General features: G+C 47.1%; 1 pseudogene; it reads left to right on the top strand.

Annotated features, from left to right (window-relative positions):
* Positions 1-6,605: 6,605 nt before the first annotated feature.
* On the top strand, positions 6,606-17,333 carry LOC119352640 (annotated as a pseudogene).
* The last annotated feature ends 1,688 nt before the right edge of the window (positions 17,334-19,021 follow it).

Here is a 19,021-nt window from a genome sequence, read left to right as displayed (position 1 = left end):
AGTACAAGAAATTAAAAACACTGCTAATTAAATAAAAAATGCTAAGAAAGGTATGGAACAAGGTACTTGATGGCTAGAAAATCAAAAATTGCAAAATATTGCCGATGCTTACCAGTCACGAAGAGTCCTCTTTTCTAATCCCAGTCAAAACAAGAAACCAGAGTTTGAGAATGAGATATGTATGAGAATGACCTTCACGAATGAATGAACGATCTGGCGATAATATAAAAAGAGAGGATTTGCGTTGAAGAAGAGGTTGATGAGAATTTGGAAACTCGCAATACCTTCTTCCATTAATCGCGCCCTGCAGCTGGAAACCTTAATTAGACGGCCTCGTACATAAATCTGAGGCGTTGTCAACCTTGGCAACAATGGCAAGGCTGAGTCTCGGGAGTCACGTAAGGTCTCACTTCCCTTCTCATCAGGAGGTCCGCCCCTTACGGTGGCAGTTGGCGTAATTCACAGTGTGGCGATCAGGAGGCGATCCCGTCCGCGCTAGGGTTTCCTGGAACTTGAGCGTCTTCGACCCCTGTTCGATGCCATCACACCTGGATCGCAGCCACCAAACACCAATCCGTTCAATCCACCAAAGCCTCCCGTAGTTTGTTGGTTCTACTGCTAGGTTTCTTCTGTAGGGAGGCGCAGAGGGGAGTAGAAGGAGATGGAGGATGTAGAGGGGCTCATGAAGGGTTTGAAGCTGTCGGCGGCGGAGCGGAGAGGTCTGAAGATCGGGCAGTCGGAGAAGGGGAAGGAAAGTGAATGGGCACCGGTTGATCCACAAGCTGTGGGGAAATTACTATCGGAGAAGCCGGCTCCTGCAAGTGTGGTGGGACAGACGTTGGGGAGAATCTGGTGCCCTATCAAGGGGCTTGATTGCAAGGAGTTGGAGGCCAATGTGTTTCTTTTCACGTTCCGCCAAGCGTCGGGATGGAGGAGGGCCCTGGAGGATGGTCCGTGGTGGTTCAATAAAGAGCTGCTTGTTATGGAGGAGTTTGATCCAGAGAAGACGGTGGATGAGTATGAGTTCAATCTGATCCCCATGTGGATCCGTGTATTTGGCCTGCCTCTCGGATACATGAACAGGGCAACTGGAGAGCGCATTGGGGCTGATTTCCATGAGCTGGTTGAAGTGGATGTAGGGCATGATGGAAGGGCCGTGGGAAAGTTTTTGCGTGTGAAGGTTAAGCCGGATATTAAGGAACCGTTGATGAGAGGTTTTGTACTTGACAGAGGGGAAAAGAAAGGGAAGGACGACGTGGAGGAGATGGAGGTCATAGGAGAGACCAAGAAAAAGAAGAAGAAGGAGCTGTTGTGGTGTCGATTTGAGTACGAATACATGCCAGATTTCTGCTATACATGTGGTGTGATAGGGCACAGTGAGAAGGAATGCAGTATGAAACCTATCAAAGGAGAGGCGCCCCAGTTTGGCCCGTGGATGAGAGCGGAGGAGAGCAAATTTGGAGAGGGAGGAGGGCAGGGGAAGGGTCATGAGGTGCGTGGAGGGAGTGTCAGTAGGAGCTGGAGTGGAGGTAGGGGAGGTACTCGCTACCAATCCATGGGGAGTAGGGGGCAGCTTGCTTGGGGTAGAGGATCAGGTAGCTCGGGCAGTGACGGCCCATCATGGAGGAAGGAAGATCCAGTGCCTAGGAGCGGTGACAAGATCTTGGGAGGTGAGGATCAGGAGGCGACGAATCCCTTAAAGATCACGGAGAAGAAAGATTTAGCAAGAAATAGTAAAGCTGCAAAGTCTATCCAATTTGCTCCAACATCTGTTACAAGTACAGGAAGCCTAGAAGGACAGGAGCAGGGAGGCAGCAGTGAAAAAGGAGTAACAAATGGCAATGGCAATGGTGATGAGACAGTTGAGGGAGCAGGGGGTGGAGAGCTGGGCAATATTATCAAGGAGACGGGTGATGAGAGGGAGGGAAGCAAGGGGGTCCTAGAGGATGTAAAAGGAGGCTCTCAAGGGGGTAAGAAGTTTCGGAGGAAGCACCATGTACCAAGCCCAGCACAGGTGGGATTAGAAGTCAAATTGGGCAAGAGGTGCGGTGATGACATGGACACCGATGCCAGGAATGGTGAGAAGAAAAGTCGAACTGTCAATGAAAAAAACAGTGAGGAAGAGCAGCGCGAGGGCATCTCATATACAGATAATATGAGTAGGGTCAACACAATAGATATATCGGCCGGGCTGCCGGAGCAGCCCCGCCGGGCACAATGAAAATAATCAGCTGGAACTGCCGGGGACTCGGGAATGGCCCGGCAGTTCGAAGTCTCCTCGAAATGGGGAGGGTGGAGGATCCTGATGTGCTGTTTTTAGCGGAGACAAGGTTGACGAAGAGGGAGTTGGATAGTCTAAGGTGGTCGTTGGGGCTGGTTCATTTACTTGCTTGGGATCCGGAGGGCAGAAGTAGAGGCATTGCGCTGTTCTGGAGGAGAGGAGTGGAGTTGGACCTTAGATCCTATGGAAGGAGGCATGTAGATGTTGACATCACGGCGGAGGGAGGATTAGTTTGGAGGTTTACCGGGGTGTATGGAGAATCGGTGTGGGAAAGGAAGAAGGAGACATGGCGAACACTCAAACTACTAGGTCGACAACATCAAGATAAGAGGCCGTGGTTGTGTGTTGGGGATTTCAATGAAATACTATCCTTGGATGAGAAGGTGGGCGGGGTGCCAAGATCACAAGCTTACATGGACGGTTTTCGGGAAGCCCTGGTTAGCTGTGATCTCAATGATGTTGGCTTTGAGGGAGACAAATTCACATGGAGAAATCATAGCACAAATTTGGAGGACTACATTTGTGAACGGCTGGACAGGGCAACCGCGAATGCTATCTGGTGTGAAGTGTTTCCAGATTTCTCAATCCTCAATGGTAACCCGCGCCATTCCGATCATAGACCGGTGATTGTGTGTACACAAGGAGATGCGAGGAACAGACCAGAGAGGGACCGAAGTTTTATGTTTGAAGCTTGGTGGCTCAAAGAAGAAGGGTGCAGCGAAGTAATCCAGCAGGCGTGGGAGGAAAGTTGGGTAGCAGGGGAGGGAGGAGTGGCAGGCGCTATGGGCAAGGTGGCGGGCAGGGTGAAGAGATGGCATAAAGAAGTTGCAGGAGAGTTGGAGGGGCGGCTCAAAAAGGCCCGTTCTGACCTTGAATGGTGTATGAAGGAGCAAGTTTCTGAACAGAAGGTCAGGGAGGAAGCAAGGCTGAGGGGTGTTGTGCGTGATTTGGAGGATAAGAAGAATACCAAGGCGAAGCAACATACCCACATAACTTGGCTGAAGGATGGAAATAGAAGTACGAGATATTTTATGGCCTATGCCTCAGCGAGGAAGAAGGCCAATAGGGTGAAGGAGTTGAAGAGGGAGGATGGATCTGTGGTGAAGGAAGGAGAGGGTTTATCTGACTATGTCTGTTCTTTTTTTCAGGAACTATTCACCTCACATAGTGGTGCCAGTTTGGCCGATCTTATTGATAAAGTAGAGCCAAGGGTCACTACTGCCATGCAGGATATGCTTAATGCTGAATTTTCCCGAGAGGAAATCAAGGCCGCCCTTGATCATATAGGTGATCTCAAGGCTCCGGGACCGGACGTTATGCCGTCTATTGTCTATAAGAAGCATTGGCACTTTATGGGGGACAAGATTGTGGACGTGGTCCTTGCCGTGCTGAATGGTGGTGAGATTCCGTCAGGTTGGAATGATACCGTAGTGGTGCTAATACCAAAGGTCAAAAACCCAAACAGGATTAAAGATCTGCGGCCAATATCATTGTGTAATGTCCTGTATAAGTTGATCTCTAAAGTGATTGCCAATCGCCTGAAGATCGTCATGCCTTCACTCATATCTGAAAACCAGAGTGTGTTCGTCCCGGGGCGGCTCATTACCGATAACGTTTTGCTGGCTTACGAACTGACGCACTTTCTCATGAACAAGAAGAAGGGAAAGGAGGGATATACTGCAGTCAAGGCGGACATGAGCAAAGCCTACGATCGCGTAGAATGGAGTTTTTTGCAAGCAATGCTCCAGAAGTTGGGCTTCAACACACAGTGGGTCAATCTCATTATGAAATGTGTGCCAACTGTCCGATACCAAATTAAGGTAAATGGTCAGCTCACGGAGCAGTTTTGCCCATCCAGGGGCCTTTGGCAAGGTGATCCGGCCTCCCCCTATTTATTTGCAATTTGTGCCGAAGGTCTATCAGCTTTGCTACAGGCGGCAGAAAGAGAAGGCAAAATAAGTGGTGTCAAGATATGCCCAGCAGCGCCGGTGGTGTCACACCTGTTCTTTGCGGATGACTCTGTAATTCTAATGAAATCAAATCAACAGGAAGCTACTGCTCTAAAAGAGATCCTCGACCTCTATGAGCAGTGCTCCGGACAGTGCATCAACATGGAGAAGTCTACTTTAATGTTTAGTCCCAATACCAACACGGAGGCAAGGAATGCAGTTAAGGACACATTGCAGATTAGGAGTGAGGATTGGAAGGAGAAATACCTTGGTCTGCCAGTCCATGTCGGGCGGTCCAGGAAGAAAACGTTCGCTTTCATCAAAGGGGCGCTGGCGGGACGCATCTATGGGTGGAAGGAGAAGCTCATTGCCAAGGTGGGCAAAGAAACTCTAGTGACGGCAGTGGCGCAGGCCATACCCACTTTTGCTATGTCGTGCTTCGACTTAACCAAGAGTTTCTGCCATGAACTGAGGGCCCTAATTTGTAACTACTGGTGGAGCCAACAAGATAAGGAGAACACAGTTCACCGGATTGGATGGGAGAAACTAGTAAAGCCGAAGGCGCAAGGGGGCTTAGGCTTTCGCGATATGCATAGCTTTAACATGGCAATGCTCTCGAGACAGGCCTGGAGGCTCATTCAAAATCCGGACACACTACACGCCCGTGTTCTCAAAGCCCGATATTTCCCAAACTGTCATGTGCTGCAAGCTAAGGCACGCGATGGTATCTCATATGCTTGGAGGAGTTTGCTGAAAGGGCTGGACCTAGTCCGCGAAGGTTATATCTCGCGCATAGGCGATGGCGAAAGTGTTAACATATGGGAAGACCCTTGGATTCCAAGGCCATGGTCACGGAAAGTTTTAACCCCAAGAGGAAATAATCTGATGCAGAATGTTAGTGAGCTCATGGACCCGGCCAACGGGCAATGGGACGATCACCTGGTGCGGGATACCTTCTGTGCGGAGGATGCAAGGCATATCTTACAGATGCCACTACGAGAGGGTGTGCATGACTTTGTGGCATGGCAATTTGACAGCAAAGGTGTTCATTCTGTAAAGAGTGCCTACAAACTGCATATGGAGCTAAAATCAATAAGGAAGAATGGCGGGGCGGGAATGAGCTCTGTGGAAGCGGGCAACCTGAATAGATGCGCAGATGATTCTTGGAAAAGGATATGGAAGTTACCATGCCCGCGGACGGTCCAGATGTTTACTTGGAGACTGAGGCATGAATCTCTAGCCTTGCTAACGAACATGCAGAGGCGAGGCCTTGCAGTGGAGGGAACAAAATGCTTTTTCTGCGGTTGTGCGGACGAAGATGGAGGACACTTGTTCATCAAGTGCAAAGTGGTCAAGGAGGTGTGGAGAGATTTATCCCTAGAGAAGGAAAGAAGGGAGCTGGAAGTAATCCCATCTGTGCATGCAATGTTGGACTACTTATGGGGGGTAGATACACTAAAACGCATGCAAATCCTGACGTTCTGGTGGATGTGGTGGAGTGCGAGGAATAAGCTGAGAAAGGGGGAACTTATGAAGCCTGCGGCTGGTATTGCGAGACGTACACGAAGCTGCACACTTGAGTATATGCAAGTATTTCTCCCGGCTCCTAAGGCACAGAACACTGAGTGTTGGAGGCCGCCTGAGGGAGATATGGTGAAGTTCAATATTGATGGATCTTTTGTCCCAGGAGAAAACCATGCAGGGTGGGGAGCAGTGGCAAGGACAAGCGATGGCACCGTGGTGGGCGCGCGGGCCGGTCGACAGGAGCTCATCCAAGATGCGTTTGCGGCCGAAGTAATGGCTTTTTCAAACGCAGTCTCCTTTGCTGCCGATCGGGGGATCACCCAAGTGAAGTTCGAGACGGACTCGCAGCTGTTGGCAGAAGCAATGGACGTGTGCAAGGTCAATTCCTCGGCGTATGCTGCCGTGATTGAGGATACTAAATACCAGCTCAAATTGTGGTTTTCTAAATTTGTAATAAAATGGTGTAGGAGTAGCGCAAACTCCGTGGCCCATGAACTAGCAGGCCTCGGCCATATGTGCCCTGCAAACTCGGCTGTCGAGTGGGAGAATGATGTACCCGCCCAAGTGGCTGTTTGTGTCTTCAGGGATTTACCTGGACACCGTTAAGTTATAAAGCTTTGCTTTGCCTAAAAAAAGACTGAGTCTCGGGCTGATTTGTTGCGAATGGGGAAGATATGGAAAGATTGCGCGTGCGACAAGCCGAGAAGTAATCGTTGTAACTTTTTTCCCTTTCCTAAGAATTGATCTGTTACATTACGCGGAACCAGGCCATCAGGGGGCCCTTCCTACGCGGGGGCCCGGGGCGGCCGCCCCCTCTGCCCCCCTCAGGGCCGGCCCTGTCCCTGCCCCTGCTGCTCTTCACCTTCGCCTCCTCCCTGCAAACGCACCACGGCCACGGCAGCTCCCCGATCAGCCGCACCGTACCGCCGCCGCACAGTTGCAGGTCAGATCCCTCTCCCTCTCCCTCATCCATTGTTATTGTTAGGGCCGACTATAGGATTCGTGAGATTTGCATACGCCTAAGTTTTTTAAGCATTGTTATGTGCTTCTCGTAGTTGGCCTAAACATGCAGAAAGAAAACGATTCTGCTCTGCTTCTCTCCTGCTCTCTTTGTGATTGAAAATTATGTTTCCCTTGTGATTGAAAATTCTCTGGCCTGAATCTGATGATGCCTTACCCTGTGATTGAAAATTCTCACGGTACGCTTCCCTAGCCTGCTGCTAGCCGGTGCTGCTCCAGAAGAAACAGGTTGTACCGCTGTTCCTCATGCGCCCGTCGTAACGCCGACATAGGAGTCAGCACAGGCTACTCCTTCTCCGCCATGGCGGCGTCAAAGTGCGCCTGCACCTACTCATGGTCAAGCTGGCAATCACAGCCATGGGGTCCAGCGTGGTGTTGTCGTCGGAGCCCATCTTTGTTATAGGGTTGTCGTCGAAGACCTCAGGCGAGCTAGCCGGCATGCCCTACTCGATCCACTTAGCGCGGCGGGGTTGCCATGCATTTGCAAGGGCGGACACATCTAGAGCTTGCGGTCATGGTGGATGTGGTGCAAATAAGGAGGATGTAGAGCACATGTCTTGTGGTGTGGAGTTTAGCCGGGTGTGCCGTCTTTAAATAGCGGATTCCGGTGAGACCAAGTATCCGGGTGCTTCAATGCGCTGCGTCGGAATTGGTACCTCGGCCAGCGAGTCTGCTTAATGACGGCATACGGACGTACGAGCATTGAACATGTGTGGTAGATATCTGTCACATCCCGTACGGTAGACGTCTCTCCGGCACTGAATATGCGCAGACACCGAGGACTCGGCTTGCTTGACGCGTCGCTTCAATGCATGCGCCAACGAGAGGTCAAGTCCGCTCTGGGCCAGCAATGCCGGCAGCTGGCGTCGGGCGGAAAACACACGGTCAAAAGATGAAGGGTTTTTGGTGGGTCAGGTTAGTCAAGCATGGACGTGGCAATGGTCCGGATGCCCGGATGAATCCGCGGGCGTTTGAGGGCCCGAATTTGCCAAATCCGGTTGTAGATACTCTTAATGTACAATCTCAAAAAGTTTTAGCTTCTGATTCGAACTACACTTGGAAAACAAAGAAAAAGATAAAATTGAATGTGAATAGTGTCAAACAGTATTCCTCAAAAGCTGACACTACTCATAGTCGAATTTGTCTTTTTTAATCTAACTGTAGATTATGTTTTGAGCTGATTTATTTTAAATTTATAGACATACCCCGCAGGTGTGTTGTAATTTCTTTTAGAATATTTTGAAATGTGTAAATATGAAAGCAGCAGTAGCAATAAGTAAAAACTTGACGTCCAAAAACAATACAATACTAGTAAATTGTACATGCTTTGCACTTCATTTAATATATGTAGAAAGCATGGGAAAATACATTTGAATATGTATTTCATTTTCTAGAATCGCATTGGACAAGTTCTAGCTTGGTTCTATCTCTCTAGAATCCAGATTGTTCTAGCCTTTTTTTATTAGAGTACCGGATAAGCATGTGAATAGATACTTCTAGAACACATGAGACGGTAGAGTTGGGTTAGGATTCAATTAGAAGGCCACGTGGCAGAATCCTGTGAATTGAAAACTATATCCAAGGGATGATAATGCTCGGATTTGCCATCTCTTGACCGTTGGATGGGTATATCAACGACTAATATTTGAAACTACTAGTCTCAGCTACAGTATATAATATCGTTTGCGATTGAATTTCATGCATGTTGGCCGGCCGCACCCCAACCGGCCCCGCCGCTAGCTCCCGTGCCCCATCCGACCGTGCCGCTCGCGTCGGGGCGCAGCCGCCAATGCAAACAGGGTCGCGTGCCCCATCCGACCGTGCCGCTCGCGTAGGGGCGCAACCGCCAATGCAAGCAGGGCCGCGAACACGTTTTAGGGTTTGCCTGTTGCGTTTCACCCTGTGCATTGTGTTGGATAGGATGGCAGAAAAGGCCCAGTAGGCCAGTAGGTCCAATTTAACGTGAGACACCCAAAAAAGCCACCGGAGTAGCGGCCCAAAAAGGCCAGCTCATCCAAACGCGCGAGTTAGCCTGCGGACGAGATTTAGGCGTGATTTAGGTGAGACTAACAGCGAATCCGACAGGCCAAAAATGACTGAAAGTGGCGATCTAAAAGCAACTCTTGCAGACCCCGCAAAAGCCGCAAACCCGCATATTATACGGGCTCGGCCCACTTTTGCGGCCAGAACAGAACCCGCATACGAGCTTGGCCCGTAATTTTTTTTGCCGCGGCCCGTAAACTGGCCGCCCTGACCACTATATCAGCGGGTTGGCGAACACGAGCAACTCCAGCTGCCATGTGGGGACGCATGTGGAGCTCCGGACACCGCTCCGGGAGCAGATCCGGCGGCGGCAGCGACCCCGAGCGCGAGTGGCGCAAAGAAGTGGACCAACCGCGGCCTCTCGCCGCCGCTGAGCTTCCTCGTCCGCGAGACGGACGAGTACGACCGTCGGCACGGCCGTACGCCATTCTCTGCCGCGGGCTCGTCCACCGCGGCGCGATCTTCCTACGCCGGGATCTCCTCCTCTTCCGGCGCGGGCCTTCTCCCCGTGAAGAGGGAGTGGTCGGAGGAGCCGGAGGAGTTCGTCGCCGTCAAGGAGGAGCCCGAGCAGCTCGGCCGCCGCAGAGTGGTAGGGCCGGAGGACTTCGTCGCCGAGCGGAGCTTGCGCGAGGAGGCGGAGCGCCGGCGCCACCAAGAGGAGCTCGACGACCTCGTCTTCCAACAGGCGGTCGCGACCAACCTCACCGCCAAGGAGAAGGCCGATGAGTGGCGGCGCATCCGCGGGGAGTAGAGGGAGAAGTACATCCACCTCAGCAGCTCCGGCGAGGAGGATTGAGCTCCTCCACGGCGTCGTCCATGGCCACGAGCTTGCTACAGTGAGATCCCCACCCCCCTATAGTACTAGTAGTGAATGTATATATCTAAATAGGCACATGTATAGAAGTACTAAAGACTTTGGGGCAGGTGAAGTCAAGAAAAATAATACTGCTACTCCAGAGTTTGGACCTCTCAATTACTAGTACCGCCGGGTAACAGTGCGCCACCGATCTAGATCCAGAGGTGGTAAGATAAGAGCACTGACTGTGACAACAACTACTAGTACGCTCACTCTCGGTCTTCCACTCACTCTCTGGAGCTGTCTTCTCCACGGCCGGCGCTCCTCTGCCCGGGCCTGCTGCTCTTCACCTCCGCCCCACCGTCCGGGAACGCGGCTCGGTCCGCCTCTTCTCCGGCAACGCACCTCGCCATCTCACCACGGCCACGGCGGCTCCCGGATCTGAACCCGCCGGTAACACCGTACCGCCCGCCGCGCAGCAGCAGGTCAGATCTCTCTCTCTCTCTCTCTCTCTCTCTCTCTCTCTTTCTCTCTAACCCATGGTTAGGGCCGACTATCGGATTGGTTAATGCCTTAATAAGTTTGGTTGGCCACATAGAAATACCCCCTCGGAGTACTACACAAGATTTTCTTGAAGCATTTTTGTTACTAGTGTATGTGCTTCGCATATATAGTATAGACTAGGTGTAAAAATGAAGAAAACGATTATGTTCTGTGATTGAAAATGTTCTGGCCCTAATTTTATTTCTCTTCTCTGTGATTGAAAACTCCCTCCCCTGCCCTGCTGCGACTCAGTCAACCCCCCATTTGTACTGGTCAACGCCAACGTACTCCCTCCGGTTCTTTTTACTCCTTTTTACTCTGCATATTAGAATTCTCTAAAGTCAAACTTCACAAAGTTTGACCGTATTTATATGAAAAGATATCAACATCTGCCATGCTAAAGTTATACAAAATGAAACTTTATGTCATGACACGATTCCAGATTGTGAATGTTGGTACCTTTTTCTATAAAATTGGTCAAACTTTACGAGGCTTGACTTTAGTCAAATCTTATATGCAAACTAAAAAGGACCGGAGGGAGTACGTACTATACATTTGCAGCTTAGAGCAGCCTACTAAGTAACGAACGAATTCCTTTTGATTTGATTTATGGATGCAGGCGCCGACCAAGGGATGGCCTACGCGGCCCTCAGCGCGGCGCAGTGGGTGGTGAGCAAGGCGCTGGTCACCGTCGCGGACGGCGTGCTGGGGCCTTGGGCAGCCACAAGGAACTTTGGTCCCAGCGTCGAGGCTCTCGCGACGGAACTGCTGCTCGTGGAGGCCACACTTGAGAATGCTCGCCACAAGGAGCTCGGCACCGGGGCCATGGAGATACTACTGCACAAGCTGCAGGACTTGGCACACAATGCCGAGGACTTGCTGGACGAGCTGGACTACTTCCGCATCCATGATGACCTCCACGGCACACACGATGCTGCCGACGAGCTCCATGGCAAGACTGGCATCCATGGCCTTGCCCTCAATGCTTGTCACGCCATCAAAGCTGTTGGCAAACATTTGGCAACTTTTGCTTGGCCGCGTGGTAGGAAGAGGTTACGTGACGATTCCTCCTCCTCAGAGCCAAACACCAATCAGGCTGATGAGGAGGCCAGCAGACGCAAGAAGCACCAAATCTTGATGTTTAATAGGGTTGATTTCGCCCAAAGGATGAAGGACATTGTAGAGAAAATGCACCCTGTGCGTAAGGATGTTAATGAGATTCTGCTGGGCTGTGGCCCTAGAACTGTCCCAGACATTGTGCAGCATCGTCCCACCACCACACCTCAGAGTGCAGAGCCAAAACTATATGGGAGGGACTGCGTCATGAAGAGCATCATACATGATATCACCAAGGGTCAATACCGCGACAAGGGTCTATCCGTGCTTCCTGTTATTGGTCCGGGGGGAACGGGGAAGACAACTCTGATACAACACATATATAACAACCAACAAGTGCAGAATCATTTCCCGGTCAGGATTTGGATTTGTGTGTCATTCAGCTTCAACCTGGACAAGGTGCTAGAACAGATTAAAAGAGATACCCTTCCTGTTGAAGGTGAAAATGCGTGCAGTACAACACAAGAGCTCATTGAACACAGATTGCAATACAAAAGGTTTTTGGTTGTATTGGATGATATATGGCAGTTTACTGATGTGGATGACTGGAAAAAACTATTGTTGATACTCGGCAAGTCACAAGAAAAAGGTTCCATGATTCTAGTCACAACTCGGCAAAAGGAAATAGCAGATCAAGTTAAGCAAACTGAAGAGCCAAAAGAACTGGACGGTCTAGAACCTGGAGGGTTTAGGGAGCTATTCCTTATGTATGTCTTTGATGCTGAGAAATACCCAGATGATAAACTTCATTTGCTTCACATTGGAGACAAGATAATGGAAAAACTAAAGGGCTCCCCTCTTGCAGCAAAGACTGTTGGTAGATTACTGAGGACAGACCTTAGTCCGGGTCATTGGAAATGGGTCCTAAACAGTAGACAGTGGGCAAAACAGACCGATAACAATGGGATTATGCATGCCTTGAAGCTTAGCTACGACTTTCTCCCTTTCCATCTGCAACGGTGTTTTTCCTATTCTGCATTGTTTCCTGAAGATTACCATTTCAGAAGTCGTGAGCTCATCAGCTTATGGGTCGGACTAGATATTTTGACACCTTGTGCTCAAAACCCAACCTTTGAAGGTGGTCTGAGAATTTTAAATGATTTAGTCATCCATGGATTTTTCAGAGAAGAGAAAACCAAAGGTGATCCACGATATGTCATGCATGACCTACTGCATGAGTTGGCATTGAAGGTTGCACCGAGTGATTGTCTTAGTTTACGTCTCCCTAATGTTGGCTCAGTGAAAATTCAGCCAACCACCCGACACTTGTCTATAAGCATAGATGACTTCAATAAATATGATGTGGTGTCTGATGGAAAATTAAAGAGGGAATTGGAAAAACTGAAGACAAGAGTGAAGGTTGAACATTTGCAAACACTGATGCTATTCGGAAAAATGGATGAAGGTTTTGCCAAGATATTTGGTAATTTTTTGGGGGAAGCGAATGATCTTCGTGTTCTTCATTTGCCCAGCATGCTTTGCCCCGTGGACTCCATGTTACAAAACTTTTCAGGACTAGTCCACCTATGATACCTATCTCTAGGGACATATGAGCGGCAGATGCATCTACCACTTAACATCTCCAGATTATATCATTTAAGGATTCTGAATCTTGAGTTGTGGAAGGGCAGACATGATTTGCCCAAAGACATGAGCAACCTTGCCAAATTGTGCCATTTTTATGTCCCAAGTGATGATCAGCTTCATTCTGATATTTATAATGTGGGAAAACTTAAACTCTTAGAAGAGTTAAAGGTATTTCAAGTCAATAAAAAAAGTGAAGGGTTTGAAACAAAGCAACTAGAACATTTGACCAAGCTAAGGGAGCTTGGCATATACAACCTTGAGAAAATACATACAAAAGAAGAAGCAGCTCAAGCAAAACTGATAGAGAGAAACTACTTGAGGAGGTTAAAATTGGACTGGGATTATAAGAGGTCTAGTGTTGAGCCTGGTGTGGAAGCAGCGGTTCTTGAGGGCCTTCAGCCACATGGAGATCTTCAAGTGTTGTGCATTAGAGGGCACGGAGGTCCTTCTTGTCCAACATGGCTGGGTGATGACTTCGCTGTTGAAGCTCTACAATCTCTTTATCTGGATGGTGTTTCTTGGGAAGTTTTCCCTTCTTTAGGGAAGGCGTGGGATCTTCATGAATTAAGGTTGGAGAATATTGTCAGACTAAAGGATTTTATCATAGAGAAAAGCTTTTGCATGCTAACACGGCTTATACTCATTGGCCTTGGAAGTTTTGAAAAATGGGTTTACACAGATGAACAAGAGTCTTCCATGGGCAGAGAATTGTTGCCACCAGATGCTCATATGTTCCCTCTTTTGCAAGTTCTGATTATTAGAGAGTGCCCGAGACTGTTGGGGTTGCCTTTCCCAAACCACATTGTTTCCCCAGATTGGTTCTCCAAGCTACAAGAGCTTGAGGTAAACGGATGTCCAGAATTCTCGTCAGTGATTCTCATCTCCTGGATTGAAAGTCTGCGTCGTGTCATGATGAAAAATGTAAAGCTAGCCGCATCTTTTTGGTACTCAAAATCATCCAATGGAGCACAATTGAAGATTATTGGAGAGGCTTATTTGCATAGCATAGACCAAGTGTTAGTTTTTGATAAACAAACAGGTCTAGAGACGCTGACACTGGACAAGTGCCCACCTCTGGAGTTGAAGCACCTTCTCATGCTTACCTCGTTGAGGACATTGATTTTAAAAAGTTCAGTTGGTCTAGTTGGACCACTAGGAGGAAGTCAGAGTGTTGTGGAATGGAAGCTCCCTGTTGAGAATATCGAGATCTGCGAATTCAATGGTAATAGTGGGAAGGAATTGACAGAGCTCCTACCCCACCTCCCAAAGCTCTCCAAACTGAATATATTGAAGTGTAAAAACATAAAAAAGCTGGTAGTGCGGCTGCATATGCAACAAACAATATCAGAAGCTCAGAGAGAGAGAGGATGATGGGGTGCTGCTCTTCCCACCTCATCTTTGTGACTCACTACAGGAATTGGAGTTGTATCACTGCCGAGAGCTAGTCCTGGTGGACCCGCAAACTATTGTTCCTGGTGAAGGATGGCTCCAGGCTTTGCGATCCCCAAAGTTTCTGTCCACCTTCTCCTTTTCCTGTCAGATTTTCCCTTCCTCCCTGCAGTTTCTGGTGCTTTGGAATGTGAAAGGCTTGAGGACACTGGAGCCCCTCTCAAACCTCTCCTCTCTCACCAGATTAGAGTTGTATGGTTGTGGAGAGGATTTGAAATGTCAGGGCTTGTGCTCTCTCCTTACCACCGGGGACCAGCTCAAAGAATTACAAGTCTTTGGCAGCCCTAGATTCTTTGCTGATTGGGCTTTGGAGGATGCTGAGGGAGGTGAAGAGCAGCAGCAGCAGACACAACTTGTTTCAACCACACTGCGGAAATTCTTCACGGATGACGCAGCGGGATTCCTTTCTGCACCAATATGCAGCTTCCTCTCTTCCTCCCTCACCAAGCTGAAACTTTATGGGGAAGGGTCCAAAGGGATGGAGCGGTTCAGCAAGGAGCAAGAGGACGCCCTTCAACTCCTCTCCTCCCTCCAGAAACTAGTGTTTTGGAATTTCAACGATCTTCAACAACTCCCTGCAGGGCTGCGTAACCTTACCAGCCTCAAGATATTATCAGTCAACTGCTGTCCAGCCATCTCGTCATTGCCCAGCGATGCCATCTCGGATTCACTGCAAAAGCTAGGTGTCTACGGCTGCAGCGAGGAGCTAAAACAGGAGTGCAGGGGGCTGGAGGGAACCATCCCCGAAATCAAAATATGCTGATCCAAGGTAACACAACCATACTTTCTTGTGTTTTTCCACTTTGCCCTTTTCCTGCAATCCTTCTTAATAACGCTGTGTTTGTTCCCATCCGCTGTGCAGGACAATGCCTTGGAGTTCCCATGTACATTCTTCTAGCCTTGTACAGTTCTTCCCTTCCCATTCAAACACATGCATGACACAAGGGCCTTGTGGCTCTGGTCTTCTTTCTTGTACTTAAATCTGGTAAGTACATCTAAACTGACACAATGCCTTGGAGTTCCCTTGTACATCTAATCTGATAAGACACAAAGTGTGCTGATTGGCCCTGATCATTCACCACACACTAATAACAACAATATTTGGGGATTTTTGATGGAGATGAGTATGAACTAGGAGAAGTTGATCTATCTAGCAACCAAAAATTTGTTGCTCAACGCCCCTTTTTTTCCCACAAATTGAGAAAATTGACATCATTATCAGCCAATGCCTTCTGCAAGTCTATCTTCTTTTCTTCCAACAAAACGTGTGATCACCATTTGTTTTTGTTATGTGTGCAGGTGTTTGTTCGATCTTATAGGCTTCTTCATATCTTGCATTTATATTTGGGTTATGGTTATTCATCAAGACGTGGCAGGCTGCTCCCCTATTTTGGGTGTCATGATCAAAATAGCAGTAGGACATCAGTATGGAATAAATGAGACTTTGGGTCAAGCTACTGATATTAAGGTAAAAAAATTCATATACTACTATGTTACTATATTTTTGACGCGTCTGCTATGTTACTATCACTACCAGGTGTTCTTGCATTTCTAATTTCTGTTGGCTTGCTGTTCACTACCAGGTGTTCTACCAGGTGTTTACTTTTTGTCCAAAACTCATGAAGACTGAAGGACTGAAGGTATGCCTGGAAAATCTTCAGTTTTAGGGATCAAAGGATTATCTGGCATAATTATGGAAAACAACGAAATTGTCAGTGTTTTGCTGCTGATCATGTTTGCAGTTTTGCCATCCAGGTATACTTGCAGCTGATAGGCTTGCAGTTTTCAGTTCAGTCTACATTGTACTAATACCAGGTATTCTTGCATTTTTCATAACTGTTGTTGTTTAAAGAAATTAACGGTGTGTAGGATCTTCAGAAGAATAACCGGCATACCATATCAGTGCACGTGTGGAGCCAATTCAGATCATATGCAGTAGTAGCAGTCTCAAGGTAATGCATTGCAGGTCAAGCACAAGTCTGAAATTGTAAAATTCCGTTAAGGCACTAAGGTGCATGATTGCAACCTATATATAATTAACACTAGTTTATTATGTTGTTCCATCTCGGTATAACATTTATATGTAAATCACCTTTTTTTTAAGTTTTTCATTTTCTTTCCTCACCAAGCCACTTTAGTAAACACGCATCAAAAATGTATTTATGTGTCTCAAAGACTGTTTTGTCCCCACCTTTTAAGACTTCAGAGCCGCACAGTAAGTTTATGAAATGACCAGAATATGTGCATACTTTGGCATCGTATGCTTTTTTGTTGTCACATAATTTCATCATTTTGTCCTCTGCGGATCTTAACAATCTGTTATCTTAGTAAAAATCTGCCCCTCATTCTATTCTTTCTCTGATGCAGTGTACCAAATCCATCTTAAGCACGGGCTGCTCTGCAAGATAGATTGATATCAAGTTGTTGTTGCGGGAGATTTTCTGAAGGAGGCCTGTGCTGCGGCTGCGGTATTGCGGAAGAGAAATATCAAGGCCAGGTTTAATTATTTCAGATCTGCAGCCCATTTAAATGGGTGTACATAAAACACCTAAGAGTGTTCATTCATGTGAGGTAAATAGGCCCCGGTGAACTGTAACTCTGCAAGCTAGCTCCCATGTTCTTATCAGCTTAACCGGCTTGAAAACATTTCAGAACAGGCTGCCAAGGAGGGTGATGAATTGACTTGCAACCAGTCCGCAGAAGATCTGAAGCCATGCCAAGGAACACTGCCTAGGCTAGCAGAAGCGTAGCCTGCATATCTGAAGCCTGTGAGCCTTGTGATGTCACTTCAGGAATTGCTGCCATGAGTACATCATTCACATTCATACTGTGTGTTGATGGTTAGTACTTCGGTCATTCAGTATTAGCTAGTGTAGTACAAAATATTCTGACCCTGACCGGCAGAAGCGTACCAATTACTTACACATCTCCTTGAAGAAATCGACACTTGTCATGTGGTTAACTGAAGAAACCAACAGTTGTCATCTTGTTAACTGAAGAAACCGACACTTCCTCATGCTGTTAACTGAAAGAAACTGGCACCTAGTCGACCGGCGATCTTCATCTAACGGCAACTGACTCCTTCGCCCGGAGTTAGACACACCACCACCCTTCATCGCTCATCAAAAAAATACAGCTCTGAAGACTGGAGCTGTCGCTATTTGAATCACCTTTACCGTCTCTTTGTTCTCCTGCTTTACTTTAGCGTTATAAAATTACCTTTTATTGGTTGTAATGGGTATAAGATCTACTATATGTCATCTTGCATCAGAAGCAGAGTTTGCAGTTTACCTGACGATGAATACGGGTTGCAGTACGCCGGGCCTGCCTGACTGTGACTGGCTTCTATCCTATCTATCTATATGTTGCTGCTACATACTACCTAAAATCTCGTCGTCCTAGAGTAGCGTGTGGCCTCCTTGGCCTTGGTGGCAACATCTCAGGACAGGAATGATAGCCTGATTGCAGACAGAGCAATGTAAAATGTCCTAGTGAACATGGATGATGGATGGGATGGGATGGGAGTGCTCTGCTCACCCTCACCTTGATCTGAAAGGAATGAAACCTGCCTTTGCTCCAATTCCGGTTCAGAAAGGCTACCAGGAGCCGTCAAGTACATGGATGCTATGTCACGCCTTTTGTTTTTCCTAGCGTGCCCTCGCCTACAGCACCCTAATCTGGGCTCGCCCAATATGCTCAGTCGCTCCAGCCTGGACATATTTTTTTCGTTTTTTTTTCTACATTTATGATTTCTGTTTCGGTTTAATTTTTTATTTTTTATTTTTTATTTGATGACATTTAACTAAAAAATGTAATTTATTTGATATATATGCTTTTTGAATTTCTCAACTATTTTTCTGTTTCCTATTTTTTATATATTTCCTTTTTAAGTAACTACAACCGTTTTCAAAAAAATACATTATTTATTTTCAATATACGTGAATATTTTTTAAAATTTTAATACTATTTTTAAACATGTGGCCATTTTCAAAAATAAGAAGAATATGTTTTAAATGCATAAACACTTTAATGGGCATTTTTCAGAACGCTCGAACATTTTTTATTACATACAGTTTGTTAAAAAAATGCATGAATACTTAATTTAACTATATGTATATTTTTAAAATATATGATGGATGCCTTTTAAATACACCCATAAAAAAATTTGAAATACAATATGAAAGTTTTTCTAATATGTATCGACCATTTCAAATACAGGATGATATTTTCTGAAATACATGATGACCACTTTGTGACCTGATGAACATTTTCAATATGATGTACATTTTTAACACAGGATGAGCATTTTGTATTACATGATGAATAATATTACTCCTACCGTTGCTTTATATAAGTTGTATTTATTTTTTGACAAAATTCCACAATACAAGGTGCATTCCTTCTCAATCCTCGTACTCTGTTGTTAATCCTCCAACAAAAGGAAAGTATCTCTCCCCCAACTGCGTGTATCTCTCCATGCAGCAAAAAGGAAAGTATCTCTTGCATGTATCTTTTCTTTTTCTAGACTCAAGGATTTACTTGCCGATAGCTACGTCCTCACCTAGTCATCTTCTCCCAACAGCCAAAGCTCTACTCTTCTTCTTCTTCTTCGCCCCTTCTTCATTGCTGCTCTCTTCTTCATGTTTCTTTCTATTAACATTCTATCTTTTCGAGGATAGTTGGTTCAGTAGGCTTCCCATGATCTTGCAATCA

The sequence above is a fragment of the Triticum dicoccoides genome, chromosome 2A (genome assembly GCF_002162155.2).
Source record: "Triticum dicoccoides isolate Atlit2015 ecotype Zavitan chromosome 2A, WEW_v2.0, whole genome shotgun sequence".
NCBI lineage: Eukaryota > Viridiplantae > Streptophyta > Magnoliopsida > Poales > Poaceae > Triticum > Triticum dicoccoides.
Note: the sequence above shows the minus strand (reverse complement) of the source record. Positions and strands in the feature narration are given on the sequence as shown.